Below are 22,320 nucleotides of genomic sequence, written 5' to 3' on the forward strand. Positions count from 1 at the left end.
CACTTCTCACCTCCAAAATGCTATCACCACATCTAAACTCTCCCAGGATCAGCATGATTTCTTAAGGGCTTGTACAGTAGTGATAACAGCGGGGCGAGATCAGAAAAGTCACCAATTGAAAGACTGGGTCTAATTTATAAAGCAATAAAACATTTGTTACATGCACAGTAAGAGAATGCCAACTGCACATTAGACGTGCCCACAATCAATCAGGGATTTAAGCAAGGTCGAGAGCTGAGAGAGGGGGCGGACTACACAAGGTGACTTTGACTTGAGAAGATGCCTTGGGGGCCGTGCTGAAAAAGCCATAGAGGAATTTTCAATATGGCTCTTGTTCCCACTACTGTCTATTCCTTGATCATCCATTACATCATGTTCTTTCAACTCTCACTAAATGTTTTAGGGGCAAACAATGACAATTTGGAGATGATGTCAACAAGATATAGAATGCAACCAGCCTTAAACTTTACGTTTGGTGTGATGTGCCAACAGTAAATTTCACTGTTCAGCACGTAGTAAATGTGATGACTGATGTACAGTAGGCACTGTTTGTGCATGATTTGTGTGTGTGTGAATATGACAGGCATTGAAGGAGGACAAAAGAGAAAAGAAAAAAACTTGTAATGAAACAAGAGAAGTATCACTATTCTCTTCACCGCACCCACCCCCCAACCCTCTGGTCGTGTGCGGTAGCAGCGTTGTAACATAATTACTGCTGGGACACTCATATTCCCAGTGATCCATTTGCGTCAGTCAGGTTTCCAAGCCGAGCCGATGAATGGATTCTCAGTTTCTCAAGGATAAAGCGATGACCCTCTCCGAACAGTTAGATCCATTTCATGTGGGGTGACCAATGTGTTGGGTGGGGAAACGTTTGTTCGTGTTAATTGTGGCTAATTTGGGATTTAAGTGTCTATAATATAAGTGAAGGAACTCAGTTTAGTCCAATTGTCATAGGGTAACAGCTGAACAATTGAATAACTGAAAAACACTGTTGTTGAAAAGGTGAAACACTTAACTATATTGGTCACCTTTTAGCAGCAACAAGTTGGAAACATTTAACTTAAAGACAATCTTTGTTTAACGTTGCACACAAAACAGCATTTGCAAACAAAGTTAGCTTCAATAAGGTGGTGACATGAAACAGTTCAAGCACAAGACTTGATTTTTCCTATAGTTAGGTTTGAGATGGAGACATATGCAGTCTACAATATTATTGATTCTTATAATTATTAACAATAATTTTATTAATATTCATTATTCTATTGGTTACATTACCAGAAAAGTGTATTCATAAATACTTAAATGTTCTATTCAATGAATCATGCACAATAGTAGGGCTGTAGTCAACCAAAGAAATGCTTAGTCGACCAAAGTCCTGTCCTGCACATCGATTAGTCGACTAAAAATAAAAAAAAAGACGCAATGTTTTGCATTTTGATTGAACATTTATTAAACAATTGTCATAGAGAATTTATAAAACAACAACGAAAAAACATCAATAATAATACATAAAACTATAATAATAACACAATTCTTTGAAAATTAAGTGATTTTTTTAACTGCAAAGTGAGGAGCTCTGTACTAGGTCTATAGTGACAGTCACAATCGCGCACCTGACCACACCCGCACGCTACAAAAAATATAACTGCTAAAACTGCCAAATAATGAAAACTCCTAAAAGCTCTCGTTTATACAGGCTGTATATTCTTCTTTAATTTGAAGCTATGGGTTGACTTTTGTCCTGCCGATCTAGGCATTTTAAAACAAACACACACAAAAATAGCCTAAAACAATCCTAATAATAATAGGCTGTATAGTAGGATGGCCTGTAGGTTTATTTTCGTTTTGTTACATTATTTAGGCTATTTTCAAACGCGTCAACTGTACAAATAAATAAGTCCAGCAAACGCCGAATCGGAGGACAAATGGCTCCTTAGTTTCGAAATGGTTTGGGTATGAGGTGATCGTGTTGAAAATTTGTCTAGCGTTAGAAGCTCATTTGAAACATTACCGCAGCTCATTTAAGAAAATGACAGCTGCGAAGAGACTCCGCTTTAGTTTGAGGTAGTGCTACAATAAAGAAAGAAGATGGTCACCGTATCTGTTACCACTGAAATGTAGATGTAATATATTTCCAAATCTAAGCCTGTTGTATGCGGAATGTTGCCGAATAGACTGCAACCCGATAAAACTAATGGATACAATAGGCACCTTAAGAATGCGTAAAAAGACGCACCGGCCAAGGCGGGTCTAACTCACTGTGTGCAAGAAAGCCCTTGTCATCTTCTAGAACGAATACAGCAAAGATATTTAAAGCTAATGTATGAGGCATATAGGCATACGCTGAGTTTTATTAATTTATAATGAGGTCCGTTCTAGTTAACAATGCAATGCAAGTGAACGCGCCGTGCCGGCACCTCCATGCGCGGTTATTATATTGTCTGCTATATTTGCTTTTTATTTATTAAATACATGCAGTTGGTTGATGAAACATTTATTAAAATAAAGAAACAATTTATACAAAACGAAATTCACTTTAAAGAAATGCTTTCTATAAAGCAAAACTTAATTAAGTGGTAAAAATAATGTCTGAGGATTTACAAAAACAAAACTTAATCTGCAATTTACTTATAGCCTAAAATACGTAAATGTTAATAATTTGGAACACAATCAGGAGAGACTTTCATTTTAATTATTTTATTGCTGTATTTTATTTACTATTCGAATGAAAGAATTTATAAAAAATAGACTGTACCATTTACTTTATGCAAACCTTGTGAGCAGGCGAACTCAAACTCCGTGACCTTTTTTTGTAAAATGCAGCCAGACAAAAGATTTAGATATCTTGGACATTTTGCTGACTAAAGCCAAAACAGGTAGTGTTTGAACTGAATGAGTACAGCAGAACTACCTATATTCCTTTCTGAGTGAAGTAGCAGTGCAGCCAGCCACAGGTGCGGTTCCAGAGTGTTCTACGTGGTGCGCTAAACTGTGGCGTTGTTACAAAATAGCCTAAATTAAAGCATTTAAAGTTTGGGATGAAACATGGGCTAATTATATTTAGAAAACAGTAATATTTAATTGCTTATAAAGGAATAAATATCAAGGAGTAAATCAATTAAAATTTCTTTATTGGGGAAAATAAATTAATTATGCAACTGGTCGACCAATGAAAATTTCAGTCGACCAAGACGGCGTCGACCGATTAGTCGACTAAACGACTAAAGTTGACAGCCCTACACAATAGGTAGTTTGATTCAATCCTTTCCACTTTCCAATTTTAATGTACTATATGCATTATAAGTTGATGCCTTAAACTGTAAATTAATGACCGATTTGACCCTAATAAATGACGCAAGTTTGGGAAGAAAATTTTTAACATAATGTCTCGTCTGACTGAAGTAAAATGAAGAGCTACATTTAGATTTAGACATCTAGCAGACACTTTTTTATCCAAAGCGACATAAAAAGTGAGGAAAACAACAAAGTGATTCATCTTTGGAAGACAATAACATGAAATGTCTAACAGAAAATAATTTTTAGCTTACAAAATCAACATTACTTAAAGCAACACTAAAGAGTTATTGCTCTTTGCTCCCCCTACAGGTTAGAAGCGTAATTGTTCATTAGCACTGTCGTAAATACTGCAGCATAGCTGGCTCTGATTGGATTGTAGGTCTGCCGTAAAGCAAGTTTTTGTAGTTTTCACTCGAACTACAGGACCACTACCTGACGGTTGGAAACTTCTTTAGTGCGATTTTGGCCGATAGAGGGCTGCTAAGCGAATGTGAAAGTGCCATTCACCCTGTTTTGAGTGGATGAACCACTGAAACTTTTTTGGAAACGTTATTTCAAGGTAAAAAAAAATTGGTGTTGCTCTAAGACACTTATTGTTTAGGAAGATAGAAAACATTAAAAGTTTTTACATAAAATTGATTGCAATTAGGGATGCTCCGATCAATCGGCCACCGATCGGTATTGGCCGATAATGGCATTAATGACTCGATTGGTACTCCGTAAATTTGCCGATATCGTGAACTGATCTTTCTGTTTACTTTTGTCATCATAAAGATCCTGAACGCGGCTGCAATTAAGATAACTTATTTTTTACGTTTTTACGTAGTGCAAGCATTTTTATAACCCATTGCTCATGTGCGACGTTGCCGACGTGCAGATTTGGATTTCTCTCTTTGCCTTATAGAGATATGTGTATTTTCTATGAGGACGCGCTTCGGTCAACAGCGCAACACGTCTTCACATCCCCATCAAACAACGTATACAACACATATCTATCGCAGACAATTGCTTTTTCGTACCAAAAGTTTTTTTTTTTTGCATGCGTTTTAAAGTTTTGACAGTTTAAACTTTCTTTTTCCTCACAGCTGCTCTTGTCTGTCAGCAGTGCACGTGCACAGATCGATCTCTCTTTCACGTCTTAAAGCTGCAGTAACCTAATTAATCGCTCAATAAAATCACTATCTGCTCTTCACTGAAGAACTGTTGTACTTTATATGACTATACATTAAAGACTGTGAGGTGATTTATTTTCATTACTTTTAACAGACATAAGCCTTTTTTAAAAGGCATATTAAATTTCTCTTTGCAGAAGAAATATTTGTTGTGCTAATTCATTTGATTCTCTATAAAAACAATAATATACCTAATTACTGCAAGTAATTTAACAAAGACAACACCTGTGGTATAACTTTATCTAGAAAAAATGTTAACTGTTACGGTCATCAAAGAGTATGCATATCAGCTTGAAGAATCGGTATTGGCATCAGTATCGGCCGATCACGAAGACAACAAATCGGTAATCGCTATCAGTTGCAAAAATCATGATGGGAGCATCTCTAATTTGAACTTAATGTCTCGTCTGACTATAGTAAAATAGACAGTTACATTTAGAGTTAGACATTTAGCAGACACTTTTTTATCCAAAGTGACATAAAAAGTGAGGAAAACAACAAAGTGATTCATCTTTGGAATTGGCATTAACATGAAATGTGCAATAAAAAAAAAAAATTCAGCTTACAGAATCAACATAACTTAAGACACTTCTTGTTTAGAAAGAGAAAAAATATTAGAAGTTTTCACATAAAAATTAGTTGCAATATTGTGTTATGTTGAATTTAGGTGGGCAAAATTTAAGCACACCAAGCTCACTACCAGAATATCACAATCTGTGACTGATGGGTGATCTATTTTGACGTAGAGGCCACACCAGCTCACTACACATCTTCATCAAAAGGGAAATAAAAAACTGAGCTTTTCTATAATAATTTCATCACTAAATTTATTATGACAGTATGTCAATGTACAGCATTGTGTCTTAACACAAAAGTTGGATTTAGGTTTAAGTTTTTCCACTTGAGCGAGCTCTTCAAGAGTTTTTATTGATCTTTATAAACACCTGTCCTAACTTTGCTTTTATATGGAACAGGTCACAGACTGTGAAATTACAATAGGTTTTCACTGGGTGATATTAGGTAGAGCTCTTGGAGTAAGTCCCTAAAGTCTCATGTTGTTTTATGAATGTCTCAATAAATGAATCACGCATGCTTAAAGCTATTCATTTAAAATTTCATTATTTGAATAAAGGCTGACTTTGTTTTCTTCTTTTTCTCACCCACTCTATCACACTTATAAACTCACAGACATACACGATAACAGCTTTATACACGCTCACACTCAGTGTGATCTCTAGATGTTTGCATGAAAGCATTCTTCTGGACTTGTTGTCTGAAGTGATGGCATGTGTTCCTGGCTCTCCTTGCATGGCTGTCAATCAGCGGAAAGAGAGAAAAAGACTTGTTACCCAAGATAACTAAACCCACTAAACCACGAAGAAGTGCAAGCCCTTCACCAAAACTACCTCCAATTTGCCCAGAGCCATCCTGTGAGCTGTGTTAACTGGCATGGAAGCCTTTTGATGCTTAAATCTCAATTCACATATGATAATCAGTGGAGATGAATAGAGATTTTCCTCCTAAGGGAACAGTGATGCTTAAGTGTATTAAAGATGCCGTGCTTTAATGCACTTCTACACAACATGCATGCACATACGAACACACACCATCACACAACCTCTTTTATAGAGGAATGCTATATAGAAATCTCCACTCCATGCACTTCTTAATAATTTTAACATTTTCACATTCATATTTTTGGGGAAATATACCAGAATGAGAGCAAGTGTAAGAGAATTTAGTTTTTAGATTAATTTAAATTCTGTACGTCAAATTAACTGATACACAAAGTGAGAGAAAGGTCCAACGTTTACAAATGATGTTTTCTATAAGGGGTTACAGTTCTGAACTAATGGATATAATAAAATCACATATCTACTTTTTACCTAATAGACAGCATTTTTGGGGATGAAAGATAGACCACATCTCTCTATTCATACTGTATAAACTCATGGTGAGAAGCAATATTTTTGTGGCAAACCACCAATGATGATGACTAATATAATTGAAACTTACACAAAAAATCCCTCTCTGTAGCGCTGCAGCTGTCACAGTGGACACCGAATGTCTACCTCTGCCTGACCTGTAAGATACTTTTGCTTTTTGCAGTTAAACTTTCAAATGGTTTCACAATAAATTTTTGATTATATACTCTTCCCCTTTGACATTTCAATCCTTTTCAGTCCCACTGTTCTACAATACTCCATTATGTAAAAGGTTTATGCAACCCAGGCAGCATGGATGCCAATGACTCATAAACTTGGAAAGGTTGTGAACTGATGAGATTCTTTTATAGAAAGATTGATGCACAATAATCTCGAAGATGATAAACACAGACAGCATAGCAGGTAAAAAGAATAAGGCAACATCATCAAAAGAAGGTGAATGAATGAACCTAGAAGCTGTATCTCTCTATGGCAGGGCTCGCAAAATCGCTAGCCCGACATCCCGGGGCTATTGTGAATTCCTGTCAGGCTACCAAAATGTATCTTTGCCCTGCCCGTCAGGCTATTAGGGAGAAAAAAATATTTTAATGTTTTTGCATTCTTTCAGATTTAGGTAATTATATTGTATGTAATTCTGCATGGTCTTGTCAATCGCTATCCTCACGTAACAAAGTGAAACTGTCAGGAAATTAAATAAAAGCATCATTATTTAAACCCATTATTCCTTTAGTGTGCAAGTCTGATATGTACGCGCTCCCCTGCATGCGCATCTCCCGTTGCTACCGGGACGCTTGCTCTTTTGCTCAGCAATAAACACAAACTCAAGTAATAAAAAAAATAAAGTCATTTTGTTTTAACCTCAGAGACTAACATTGTTTAAGAATTTCTTTTTGCTTTCTTTAACTAGTAATTTAAATATATCAGAGGGAAAATATATTTGAGTGATTTCCGATCAATTTCACACGTCTATAGGAGAATATAATGTTAGAAGCTTTTGATTGTTTTAAAAATGAATAACTACAAAACTGTCAAACTGCAGTGGTAAGATCTGCTAAATTAAATGTTTATTTATTTGTCATTTCGTTTTATTCTAGCAATTTCTTTTTTTCTATTAATTTAGTAAGAACAAAAATATATTTTTAGTGATTTCCATGAAGAGAATATGATGTTACAAGCTTTTGATTGTTGTAAAAACAGAGAGCTAACATTAGGCGTATAAACTGATCTGTTAAACTAAATTGAATGATTTATTTTACCTCAGTACAACATAGTGATGTCTTATTCTCTTTCTTCATTTAGTAACTTAAATATTTGAGAACCAAAATATATTTTAGTGATTTCAGTCTGTATGAAGAGATTGTTATTGATTGTTGTAAATTTTTATGATGAAGAGGCGTCTAAACTGCTATGGTAAGATCTGTTAACCTAAAAGGAAAATTAAATGTCTATTCCTTTTCAATAAATATCGGTTTTAAGTCTTCTATATCTATAAGTCACTGGTTATTGATATATTTGATAAAATACCAAACCTAAATACAATGTGTGATGTGTTGAGGTGTTTTTATTAAAAATAACCTGTTATAATACATTCATATAATAATTCAGTATAAGAGTAATTGAATTATGCGAACGTTAGGAGAACATTAACCATCTAGGACCTTGATGTCCACATATGTGAACATCAATTTTGTTGTTGTTTGCACAATAATACTTAATTCTGTGTAACTGGTACCTGTATGTTGTACACAAACATGGGCAAATACACCAGCGCTCAACATAAAGGACTGCCCGGTGGCCCGGGGCAAGCGTGAGAGACGTTCGGGCCAGTAAAAAGTATTGTCACTTGCCCGATCGAGCCAGTGCTTCACCCTCAGTCACTAAAATATATTTTCATTAATGTATATTATTTAACATCTTGGAAGCAGACATTTACTTGTGTAAAACACGACGAAAGAAACTATGCGATATTTTGCACAGTTTGCTGTCAATTTACAGGTAAAGAAGAAAAGTTGTGAGCCTTTTTCGTTGGAACATGTCTGTTGTAAATGTATACAATTATATTTGACTTTTGACTTGTTATTTTTAAATATGTGACACTGAAATTTTTTTATGGGGCCAGTTAAAATTTTGGCAGGGCAAGTGAAAACCTGAACCAATGGCCCGAATTAAACATAATGTATTTTTATTTGGGCTACTTATATTCATTTCGGGCTACCAAAAATTAAAGAGTGCCTGCCCGAAGGGATACCAGGGGTTTTGAAAATTTATATGCCAAGTGAAACTTTTGTTTCCATTTTGTCATGGGCTGAAAAATGGAAAATAATCCACTTTTCGGACAGACTCTTTTTTTAGTATAAGACTGCCATGACTAGGGCTGGGTACCGAACGTCGATACTTTTATGGTATTGAATGAAAAACTTCGATACTTTGAGTATCGAAAAATTATTTATCTTTCGATGTCAAATTTCGATTCCAAAAGCAGCTGTGTCTGTGAGCCTGTACTTGCGTGTAAGGACCTAAAGCGCCGGCGATTGGCTGTCCACCACCACGTGAAAGGGAGGATTTCTGAAAATATTCGCAGTCCACCTCGCAGTCACCCAACACAAGTGTAGAAAGGATACAATATGAGAAGAAAGTCTTTGTGACAGTCTTACCAATAGAGTTAGCGCAAGCATTGCCGTGTTGTCTCCGTGAAAGGCACGTAAACAAAAACGGCGCTTCTCCTAAAGTGACGAGCGGTTTCAATTTAAAGCGAGCGCACAGCCTGTGTCTCTGCTTGATTTACTCGTGCCTGGTTCCACATGGCAAGGCTTTGCGCGCGCGTCTCCCACAACAGTCTCGACAAGGTGTTTAAACTTGACCCACGCGCGCAGCTTGTGTCTCTCAATGCTTATGAAATACTCGCGCCTGTCTCTCCGCATCGCAAAGCCTTCATGCCCTCGTCTCGGAAAATGGACGATGCGTTTAAACCTATTTTTTACAGTCTATGGTTTAAACCTGACGCACATGCGCAGCCCAAAGCCTGGCTCATTATTTAAAACAAACTAAAGGTCCATTTAACTGGTTTGCTAATTTCACTTGAATGAAATGACATTGAACTAATTTTCTACTCATTTTAAAAATCCCAAATGTATTTAATATTTTGATAATTATGAAGTTGAGTATTGTTTACAAAAAACAAACATGCATACAAATCTTCCCAGTAAAACTCAGTCGCCCATTTAAATATTTTAACTTTTTGTCAAAGTTGCAGCTATAATGAACCCACAAATACTGTTAGTCCAAGCTAAATACCATTTTACATTTCATAAAATAAAGCAGTGTTAATTATATTCTTAATTTCTTTATTTTTGTTAACTTATTTTCATAAAAAAAACTGATATGTGTGTCTTCTGGCGCACCTCTATCCAAAAAGCACAACCAGTTTTATTAATGTTACCCTGAGTGAGAAGTGTTACCAGAATTTGTTTTAATTAAGGTGAAAAATAAAAGTTGTGTGTTTAATGTATTTTTGTTAATGTTTCAATGGATTTTAAAACACCGGATCGAAAGATTTTAAACAATACCCAGCCCTAGCCATGACACATGGTTCAAAAAGATTCAAAGACTCAAAAAGTACAAAATATCACTGTAGCATCTGCGCTCCAGAGAGAATCTGAACAAGACTGCTGTGACGATTACTACTTCCTCAATTCTGCACGAAAGCAATTTTAAAATATAGATATGCTCTTACATAAACGTCTGCATGCAGAATTGCAGATGCATTGGTGTTTATGCAATGCAGCGTACAATGGAGGCACTTCTTTAGAAAACGCTGCTCTTTACCTAATGGACTCTAAATGCAGTCTCTCTTAACTCTGCACAATGAACTAATGTTTGAAGTGCACAGATATCCCCTGTCTGCATTTGTGTGGTCTTTGGTTAGTGAGAATTCTTTAGTCCATGAAGCATAACAAATAATGATTTCTTTAAGCAAGGCAAATCTTGCAGTTGCCCCCTTTTGAACATATAATTAGTTCTCGAATATGCAGAGAAATAAAGTGTAAATATTTCTTTAGTAAAGAGATACAGTTGTAACTCAGAGTGGCTGACAAACTAATTCATGAGGATTTACATACTGCTGATTTCATGTGCTGCTTCAGGTCCACAGCGTAAATAGAACTTGGCAAAAAATCGCCTGCGATTCACATCAGTAAAGCCGGTTCGGTGATTATTAGTAAATCGCCATCACCTGCTAACAGATGGAGTGGCATTTACTACACAGAGCCATATTTCACCAAGAAGCTACACAAAATAGCGTTCATGAACGCGATTTTACCTAGCTTTCGATGAAATATGGCTCTGTGTAGTAAATGCCGCTCCATCTAAAAGCAGGAGAATGAGAATCGGAGAATCAAAGACGATTTTTTTTTTGCCAGCTCTAAGTGTAAAGCAGCCAGTGTATCTGCAATGCAATGCCATTCCACCTTTCCAAAACAATCTCTGCTTTACTTTTGGTGTTAAAAAGTGGCTAAAATGTCCCAAAAAGATACAAAGTTAGTCCCTTTCCCACATACAGCGTTTACTGGTAAATTACTGGAAAAATTATAATGTTTTGATAAAGATGACGCGTTTACCCCTGCACTGTTAGACACTTTCACACATACACTGCTTAAAGTCGAGCACACATAAAGTTTACATACATATTGCTTTACCAAAATTGTTTAAGCTTACCATCTATTTGCCGAATTACCCACGTTCCAAGCACACCTCTGTGAAGCCTTGTGCTTTTTTAAGTCACGTAATGCAATGTTGTTTGGTCACGAGCAACTGCGCGACTGTCAGCGTTTGCCACAAAAGTGAAAACAAAATACGGACCGTGGATATGAAGTCATCACCCGCCACTGTTTACAACACTGAGCTCGCCATGCGGATGTTTGAGGTTACTTTCCCCTTTCCCACAGTTTATCGGTATTTTGATACTGATGTGTGAATGATGTCTTACTGGTAAAAGACGAAACGTCACTGTGTGTGTGAACAGTACATTTTTGTTTTTACTGGTAAATTCATTCTGGTAAGTTCAAGGTAACCCAAAAAAGAAAGCTCTTCTCGCAAATAATGCTAATAGTTGTAAAGTTGTCTAAACTTTAAGCAAGCTAAAACAAAACTCGCATTTCTATCAGTGACACGTTCGCTGCTGGATCGATGTAGTTTGATGCGGCATTTGCTTATAGTACAGAAAGACGAGAAAGAAACGCGAAGGTTAAGTTCTAATAGACAGTAAAGTGCGTCAAGACCTTAAATCAGACTCCATGGTCATCGTCCTCATACAGTACCACCTGTCATATTTATAATACCATATCTAGAAATCCGTCTCTCATATACAGGTATTGATTCTTTCTGTAGGTTTGTGCATATATTCATACCTGTTTATTTTACATATTGCCAATTTTTAATGTACTGTATGCATAAATACAAAATCCAATGCAAGGTTTCAATAGTCTATAAAATTAATAACAAGATTCTGTCTATCAAGACTTCATCTGTTGTTATCTTCTTAGAATTTTCAGTTTAATACTAGTTTTAACTCTCCCATATTTTGAAACTGTGGTGAGCATTTAGTTAAAAACTATAGTGAGTGGCAAATTTTTGCACATTTTTATATTCCAAAAACAATATAAATGGAAAAACATGCATATCGTGAAATATACTGTTACCGTGAAATAAAATGACTCATTCCGTAAAATGGATTTTTGGTCATACCAAAAGAGTGAGTTATGACAAACTAGAATATTACCGAGATATAAAATAATCTATTGTGACATTGTAACAGAGATGAAAACTGCTAACAAAATAAGCCCTGCTGTTTGCCTTCCCGAGAATCTTTTCAGCCCAACTGTTCTCTGATAGCCTGTGGCCTGACTGGGTGGTAAGTGCCGGCCCAGCTCTCTTCCCATGTGTGCTCTGATACAGGCTACTAGCAGCTAAGCCACTGACAGACGGACGATCAGTGAAGGGGGGCCGCTGAGCAAAAGATAAGACCCCAGGAGTCAGAGACGCTGGCCAAGTATGGCCACAGAGCAGCTGAGATACCAGGCCCCGAGTACTATTTCACCTGGATCAGCAGAGACAGAGAGAGATTGGCAACAACGCACTTACAAGTGTAGTACAACTATAGAGTTGTGACACAACATAGTGCGGTTGCTTAAATCAATCACTGTACACATAGTTTTGTATAGTTTGCCCTATTGGAATTTTCCCAAAGGAAAAATTTATTGCTCATAAAAGGTTGCGCTTTTACAGCTCAGGAGACTAAATGGAGACGCCAGATAAGTGTAATTTAATAAAATTTTATTTCAACAGTGCTTTCCCAATGCAATGTTTTTAAATCAAGTTTGTCTCGTTTCTCCTAAAATTCCTTTGGAGAAATAAAAAATGAGCACGAATGAGACAATTGCTGACAAACAGTAAAAGCACAGAGCTATAAAATTTATGTAGCTAGCATAGTTTGGACAATTTGGCATTTAAAGGGGTCATGAATTTTTAAATCAAATTTTCTTTGAGCTTTTGACATAAAAGAGGTCATTGTACCAGAAAAACATTCTGTAAACTCTTCAACGCTTCATGACAGATTTTGTATCAGATTTTGTATCAGTTTGACATTAGTGCAATAAAAGACCTCTGCAGAAAAAGATCAATGTCTACTTCTACATCATTGACTCTTTAGCCAATTCACCAATTCATGCAGGCACATGCAGCAGGAGGTAAGTAAATACGGGAGATGAAAACACAGGATTATTCAAACAACAGAGATACCTCAAGACATTGTGCAGTGTCTTCACATTAGGGATGGGCATGATTAATCGACGATCGATAATTGATCATTAAGAATTTAGTCGATGACGTTAATTTGTTTTTGATTAATCGAATACTTTTATTATCTAATGCAGGTTTCTTTGCCTAGCGTAGCGTGTGTCTTGAAGCAATTAAATGAATTTCACTGTGTGGCAGCAATTCAACATTTTACCACCAGGGTGCAATATTTGACACCATACTCCGTTATCTGTGACCTTCCGTTTTGATTGAAAAAAAATAATCATGAAGAGGTCATGATTTTTCGGAACAAATGAGGTCTCTGTTTAAGAATGCGGCTCGCAGCTGCATATTCAAGCGCATATATGTTCCGTTTGTCTAACTAAATGTAGTTTAACTGTTTGCCACAAGTTGATCTTGTAATAAAGGTCTCATAGAGGACAACACGCTGTATTTTTGTATTCAACATTTTTTTAATTATAAAAGTTAAATAATTATTTTTATTATAAAAATATTAATGATTAATCGATAGTCGATCGTTAATTCTCCCGACAATCGACTAAAAAAATTTAATCGAATGCCCATCCCTACTTCACATTGCCTTCTTGTGATTCTAAAATTAGTACAGCATAGATTATGTTTCTGTTCACATCAGTAAAACACTGTTTTTTTTTTGTTCATTTCATTTTACTGCAAATTTGTTTTAAACAAGACACAGTTGGATGCAGACTTTTCAGAGAGACTCAACATAAAAGATGATGCATTGCCAAATACATTGAATCAGTCAGTAATGTAACAACACACATTAAAGAAGTGTAGTACGAGACAGCTTTAATAAGAAATGTTTCCTATTTAAATCTGACATTCATATTTAGGTGAATCAGAGTAGTAGTACAGTCATTGTGTGACACTGTGAAGACCTCTTATAAAACTTCAAGTAAAATGTGATTTTTTCCCCTTTCCTTTGGATTTCCTAAATATAAATTAGTGATATGTAGTTTAATACTGAGGCAAGTGAAATTTGCATAACCTAAACGTATTCATAACTGATTAAATATAAAGACAGCGTCAGATGTAGTCACGTTCATCTTATTGTCTTCAACGCGTTTCATTTGCTCAGACTTTACTAAAGGAGTAGCGTCATGTTTTCCCCTACTGAAAAGTGCCAACACCAGAGGGAGGGTGATGTCATGCCTGTAAAACTGATACCTCCCTGTCCTGGCTGCCACTACTTTCTCCTTACATGGCAGAGGTCAACTACTTCATATCAGTTCCCGAACAGCCTCAAGCCTATCAGTCTTCTTACTGTGCTTTCTCTGCTCAACTAAGATATTGGTGTATTGGCATAGCATGCCGATTGATAAATAGAGATAAGCTGACCTGACCTGACCTAATCTGATCAATGTGAGATCATGTTTGCAAAATCAATGTAGTAAAACCTGATTTTCTATGGTTCAAGCGGAACACCACTGTAAAACAACATTATGCTCCAACACTATATTTCATCACACATATGTAGTTGATGAAAAATGCACGACTACATATTCTGAATGTTCTGAATGGGGGCGGGTCTTGAGGCGAGATGATTGACAGTAGATGATAACGTTCTTTGATTGACAGCTGCATAGGATGAGCTAACATAAGCTTGCTTTGCTCATGTTCGTAATAATAACAGCATGATAATAACTTTCTACGTAGTAACAAAACAAGCAACAACTAAGCCAAATTATGTTTTAGATATTTTGACATTTGACATTCAACATTAGCTAAGTCCGTGGTTAAACTGGGCTGAAAACAGTACCCGAAGTCCTCCTGATGCTGGCTGCATATTCTAATTTTCTAATAATATGTTAGTGGTTTGTCAACTGAGGGTCGCATTGAGGTAAACACTAAAAACTAACTCCCGGTGGCCTGCATTTGTTGTCCTTAAATCCACATACTGCAAAGGTTCTTGTCATCTTTTATCGAGGGTTTTGGTGATTTCCCCTTCAGAGACGGTAAAAGCGGAGTTATTGTTTGGTTTGGTTCATCTGCTGGCTAACTTCAAGTTGACTTGAGTTGATTTGAGAGCAGGTTGAACAGTAAAAGAAGCTATTGGGCTTGTTCGACTTCATAGGACGGCGCAAGAATCGACTGCTGGATGTCGTCAAAGTCATTCGAGAGCGATTTGAAAAATCATACGGAGGATGATCGCTCTCGCGGAACTTTGACGTCATCCGGCAGTCGATTCTTGCGGTGCCACATGAAGTCGATCGAGCCTGAAGGCTGCATCGATCAGTGGTTAGTGGGTGGAGCTAATGACTCAGTTTCGCGCAGTGCATTCTGGTTAATTGAGTCCATCAAAGACCGTTACGAAAATTCAGCTTCAACACAATATAATTTTTTTTCATGTAAAATGCAAAATGGAAATAAATTACTCATTATAACAGGCTCAAATGTCTAGGGTTTAATTCTGCTTTACCTATACCAGAAAGTTTGTTATGGGTCTGTTATTCCCACAATGTTTATATCTCAAGGATCCCAAAGCACTAAGCATCAGGTTTTTTCTTTAGTAGTACCATACTGAGTATCTTATGTCATTTTTCATTTCTGTCACAGCTGCTCACTAAGAGCATACTAATGTTGCATAATTTTTCTGTACTATATTGTTTACTGAAAAGTTGCTTTTATCAAGTTGTACTTTCTGTTTAAACTTTTGGACATGGTGTTCATTTTCTCACACTAAACTTCAAAGTCCATTACAAATTTTGATGCATCCCTTATTATTTATTATATTACATTGCAGGTTCTTCCATTAAATAAGTTAAAATTTCATACCTAACTAAATAAAATAATAGGGCTTAAGGAGAAAAAAATAGGCTAAAATCTCTTAAAAGCCTTAGAATGAATCAATCTGGCAACAGAATATGCAATGGCTGAATTCTTTAGCTGAACACTAGTAAAATAAAAGACCCCATTGAAATAGTGTCATGCTGAATATGGATCTAAGAGCACGGGCAATTTCCTTTTTAGCATAGTTAAGACAAAGAGCTCTATTTACACCCGAGATGGGGCTTTTTACATGGACATCCTGCTATCGGTGAGCTGCAGAAGAAAGATGGAAAATATTCCAGGTGGCCTTGACAAATTCCTGAAGTCATATATTACTGGAATTATGTCTTCACAAATTTAAGGGATTAGGGTAATTTAAAACTTCCTTGCAGTCAGTTGTGACAGTGTGCCAAAAAATATAGGCAGGGTTCGCAGCCAGATCAGACATGTGTTTAGTGATAGGGAGGAATCATGCTGTACAAAAGGCATTTTATATTTCGAACAGAACTGGCTGTCTTTACATAATAGCCCCATTTTCAACATGGGTCCTGTATGCTTTTTTATTCCTCTCAGTTGTTCATAATCAGAATCTAATCCAGAAAATCAAAAGAGAAAAGTCTAATACAATAAATACTTGTACAAATAAAGCTCAAGTCAATTAAGGATAAGCACAGGCTATACTGTAAGAATATCAATGCGTAAACTAAATCCAATGCAGTTCATTACAAAATGCATCTGCCTATCTAACCATATCATGTTGACACTCAGATGTGAGGCAAAGAAAACAGCTACTTTGGTTTTGAATAGTAAATTCTTGTCCTTATCCAGAGGTGTGTTTCTTTACTCTTGGTCTTATTTACTGTCAGGTTCAAGTAAGTTGAAAGAAAGAATCATGCTTCTGGCAATAGGGAAAGTCTTGTTAAACAAAAGAGACACACCCAAGACAAGTAGTTGGTTTGCCATTATAATTACATGCCAAACATGCTTTTGCTCACAGTGATATAAGCTTGCTATTCAGGATATCGGATAGATCACCAGCTCGCCCAGAGAACTGATAAAATCTCACTGTGATCCACTGTGCGACCGCAATACAAATACTATGATAATTTTTAGGTTTGTTCCAGGTTTGTTGTTTGTTTGTGTTGTGCCATCATAGGTTGCGAAGGAAGTGGTAACAGGAAAATGCTGGACCCTTTTTAAAAGACGAAGCATTTCAGACCCCTACACCTTTTCTTTAAAGATTCTTTTTTTGCCCCTTTATAGCTCAGGAAATGTTACTGGGTTACCAGTTATGTTTTATTTAAGTATTGTTTGTGAATCCAGCACAAAAACCTGCAGTTACAAGTAAATAAGTATAAGAGTACGCTCTAAAATTAATGCGGATAGCATAGCCTAGATCATTTGTCTTTCAAAACATTTCTTTTGGACTAAAAATTTGATCCTTGGCACATTTTAAAACTATTGAGATACCTTCTGAAACTCCAGAAAAGATCAGAGAACCAGAAGAATGACAAACCCCCGCTTTTGCTTTCCATTTAATTTCAATGATGGCAAGTAAAACAATAGAGATATTAAAAAGATCTCATATGTGATTTTAGCATTACAACACCATAACTCATAGCAGATGACATGCTACTATGCAAACAACAATTCCTCTGAACAAGTTACACAGTGATGATGCAGTGATAAGAACCACACATTCAAAATCCACCCACTATGATATAAGGGGAAAAGCAGCAAGTCAAAAAGTCTAAAAACAGAATAAGCTCAACATGATGGGTCTACTGAGACATGTTTCTTAAGGTGTGTCCACGTTAGCATTCAGTGATGATATCCTGAGCATGCAGAGCAATGCATGGCTGTGGTTTGAAACCAAACATATCAATGCCCACAGTGCAGAGGTAATGAGAGACTGTGTGTGTATGTGTGTGGGGGGGTTGTCGGCAGAACACAGGTGCAGACTGTGTCACTCTTATGAGCCATCAGCCGTCATCACCACACGTTCACATGAGCCCACCTCAAAAGCCAAACTCAATGATGTGCACCTTAAACTTCTTTTCTATGTGATCTCTCACACGCATACTTTCTTCATGATGTTGGAGAAAACTTTATCAAAAAGGAATAGTTAACCCAGCAGAAGGAAGTGTCTCCATTAGGTGCTCTAATTATCTAAACCCATGCATATTATAAGTTTAATGTGATGAACAGACCTTAAGTTTAGTTTTTTCGTTGAAAATCCTTCACCTCAAATATAGTGCCAATAGCATCAGTGCATGATTTCTGTAGCCCAAACAACAATTTTAGTGCAATTCAGTGCTTGACTAATAAAAAGATTTTGAAAACTGCACATATGCATATTTTTTATCATTTTGGAGCTTGCCATTATAACCCCACCAACACACACGCACGCATTATAAAATTTATTTTTGAGAAAACTGCTGCCTAAACATTCTGCCTCGCATCTCAGAAAGAAAATAATTAATAATAAAGAAAAAATTGGAAAGACATAATGATAAAGAAAATAATAAACTGTAGAGAAACATGCTATTAATATTAAATGATACCAAATATTTTTATTCACTTTTGTTATTATACTCAAGTACTACAATTACGAAATATAAAAAGATACACTCATAGATGTGAAACATTCTCCACCTGAATTTTAGTAGAAAAAGCCAACAGATAGCTAAAGTGGTACCTATAATGATCCTTATGATGGCTGACCCACAAAACGAGATAATCTACGGTAAATTACCCTTCACTATGCGGATTAGTACTCAGCACTTGACGGTTTTGTTTTGTATTGCTCTAGTGTTGAGCAACATGGGACTCCAGCCTAATCTGCCCTCTTAACCCTGAAAGGCGTGGTGGAAGGGTGAGGAGGCAGAGAGGAAGAGGATCAGTATAAGAAAAGAGGATTAGCAGCTTTGGGCTGCTTCTCTGGCTCCAGCCTCGTACTCGTGATGCCGTGTACCCAGCCACTGCCTACACTGAATAGGTAAGGGCACCTGAAGCCAGGGCCGTACACATGACCGCGTCTTCAGGAAGGGCAAATGAGATGGGCTGACGATCACTAAGCCGCTCTACTCTTCTAAGCAAGCACATGTGCTGAGTGGACCGTGTTGGGTGGCTTACAACCAGAGGTCACAGTCAAGGGCAGGGCAGTTGAAAGGTCAGCATGAGCTGTTTCCTTGGATAGCACAGATGCAGCCTTCCCGCAAGGCAGCAGTAATGAGGTAGATCATTTACAGCAGACCTCAATTGCTATCAAGGATGCAGGTACATTTATAGATACACTTATGTTGGGCAGTACTATAGCAGAAAAGGAGGAAATATGAATGATTGTTTCATGTTTGTGATTCATCAGAGAAACATATCCTGTTGTTGTTATATATTGTAGAGACTTTACATTTTTACATACATTTTTTATAATAAACCCCTTCTTACATTTTATCTTCAAGATGTTTAAATAAAAAATTGATACAATGTGGCTGTGTCTAAGACTGCATAGTCTCCAATAAACTTCTGACATTCATTAAAGATTATTAAACTTTAATGAACGTCAGAAGTTTAATGGAGACTACTAACAAAAAGAAAAATGTTTTTGTTGCAGATACACAAATGGAAAGCTCAAAGCAAATTCAATAAAACCACAAAGAGGTAAGTACAAAGTTTGTTTGGCTTCACAACCTATCCCAGCATGCTTTTAGTATATTCAATCCCAGATGATCAAGAGAGGTCCTATAAGTCCCTTTTATGGGATATTTTATATGGGATATATACTTAATTATAATTGTGTGCATGCCTACAAATATTAGGCATTCACAAATGCAGTCTGCATATTAAATGTTTTCTCAGTTTGTCACACCACAGAAAAATGTGTTATTAACCACCAAAATGCCAAATTTGAAAAAAATGAAATACGTTTTATTTGGTTAAATCTTCTGTCGGCACTGAAACCATCCCCACCCGCGAGAAAGCTGCCGTCTCTTTCGACTTTTAAATATCACTGCAACCTGAATGGATGCTCATGATTGTGATAATGATGGGGCCATGCTCGGTGGCTCCAGTGCATCATCAAGTCAAGATTGAACTAGATGAACTAGAACAAATCCTGGATTAAAACTATTTAACAATCTAACTCCACAATTCAGTACTACATAGTTCACAGTCTTTGTAATGTGTTTCAGCAAAACATTTAAACTGCGTTTAGGAACAGTCCTCTGATTTTACTTCACACAGACTTTAATTTTGAAATCCTATCCATGTGTCAGAAAGTGGACAGTATTTGCATGTGGTATGGATGCCTGTGCCAGCTTATATTGAGGTGCTCCCTAATAAACTTTAAACTGAGGAGCCAAAGAACTTGATAGATAGTTTTAGTTGGCAAGGACTATGGAAGCCTATTTACGGCTTGCAACAGGCACAGTTCTGTGTGTGAGAAGCTAATATTTTGGTACACGTTTTAAATGATGGTTTTTCTGTTTACCTAACATGTTTCTCATATCCTTTAGTAACTTATTTAGAATCAAACGTGTGGCAATGTGGCGCAGCGGTGGGAGAGAAGGCAGCCAGAGGTTTCTGGTTTTTGAGCTGCTACTTATGGCCAATTGCTGGATGACCCCGCTGGGACATCGTGCATTCTACTGGGTTAGAAAGCTTATGCAAAAACCACAGATAATAGAGAAGCAGACTAAATCAACTGAATATATGCATGTTCAATGCATATTCATAACTCTGCCCTTTATGGTGATAAAAGCAGTCCGTTTATACGCTTTTTATTGAATAAAAAATCCTCAGAGATGTTCCCAAAGGAGAGAAAAAGGCCTGTAGTGCCCACACAAGCAAACTAAGACTCAAACATTATCTACTGGGCTCAAGATTCTGCATCCTGCCTCCAGGTCTCACGGGGGAATGCTGGAATCTCCAGCTCAATGATAGGGTTCCAATAAACAATGAATCACGTTGCTCTGAGCAAGCGTGAAAAAGAGCCGTTGAACAAAAAGAAAAGCAAGTGTGATTTAATGGATATGGAGCACATTCCATAGAGTTGATCTGAAAAATATTTTGAACAGAACTGCTAAAGTGCCTTCACACTCTGGGAAAAAAAATGGGCAAACAACAGCAACGTTCAAACAAGTAATGAGCATAACGCATTAAATGTGGAGTCAATGATGTCCCTTGACAACAGCTGGTTTCCTGCACAGACTGGATTAATGTGTCATTAAAGGAAATTTGTGGTAATTTCATTTACTTTGTTGTTTGTTTTGTGAGTGGATGACAGTAAAACAACATCACTTACGATGATCTTTAAGCTCAAATGAACCCTGCAACAACATCTGTCTAATAGCAAAATTTGCACTTCTGTGGACTTCACAGAATGCCTGACACACAGAATAACCTAGATACCTACGAAACAGACTATTTACATTCTAAATAAAACCGGTTTCATAAAACTAGGGAGACCAAAATTACATACTATTTTAAGGTCCACCTTCCACAAGTTAAATAACATTTGTGGCTAACTTTGTGACTGAACAACGCATCCTTTGCATCAGCAGCTAGCAGGGTAAACAGCATCATTCACTAAAATCTATGTGGGGACTGTAGTGAAGATTAGAACCTGAAACTTGTCAGTGGCTAGTGTAACAACTTTTTGGACAAACAACTTTCCAGAGCTCTACCACAGAAACAAACCATGCATATACAGTACTGACCTTAGGCCTCAACTGGCATAACTGTATGACATTGTATGGAGCCTGGCTTACTACAGAAAGTGAGCTTCTAAACATGGTTTTTGCAGGAAAAGAAGTTAGGCTTACCTAACAAACAATGCAGCACAATCCTTGGTCCTGGACCCAAAATATCCAGCTCAAGTCTTAATTTTGTGCTTTCTTCCTTTGCTTTGAACACTACTCAGAGCTTCCTGGTGCTTTCTCCTCTTTGGGTAAAATGCCCTGTAAGAGGGGGAAGGGAGGAAAGGAAAAGTGTTTCGCTCAGTGATTCAGAAGCATGGTGTAAACGCCAGCCTTCTCTTTCTGACAACCAGCGTTAATTGCAGATCAGACTCGCCCACACACTCCAGACTCTCTCTATTCACTCTCTCCTGGAAGGAGCTGAGAGCAGGCTGTGATATTGGAGTGCTATGAACAGCACAGTGGGAGACGCTCTAACCCCCACCCTGCGCAACACCAATCACCACCTCTGGAGCTCAACTTCCCTATAGCTGACTTTATTTCACAAGATCGGAAGAAGCATTCAAGATGCCCATGGGAGAATGCATATATACTTACACCGAG

General features: G+C 37.0%; 1 protein-coding gene across 18 annotated transcripts in view; it reads right to left on the bottom strand.

The window, feature by feature from the left end:
• mef2aa (myocyte enhancer factor 2aa) overlaps positions 1 to 22,320 on the bottom strand; it is a 103,552-nt gene that overhangs the window by 75,047 nt on the left and 6,185 nt on the right. For 3 of the 18 annotated variants that reach the window (XM_065283151.2, XM_065283150.2, XM_065283149.2), the window contains one exon: positions 21,844 to 21,978. The exons of the other annotated variants lie outside the window; for them this stretch is intronic. The gene's annotated coding sequence lies outside the window, so the exon portion shown is untranslated. The remainder of the gene's footprint in view (positions 1 to 21,843; positions 21,979 to 22,320) is intronic. 18 annotated transcript variants of the gene reach the window in all.

Source organism: Paramisgurnus dabryanus, chromosome 9, assembly GCF_030506205.2.
Source record: "Paramisgurnus dabryanus chromosome 9, PD_genome_1.1, whole genome shotgun sequence".
Classification (NCBI taxonomy): domain Eukaryota; kingdom Metazoa; phylum Chordata; class Actinopteri; order Cypriniformes; family Cobitidae; genus Paramisgurnus; species Paramisgurnus dabryanus.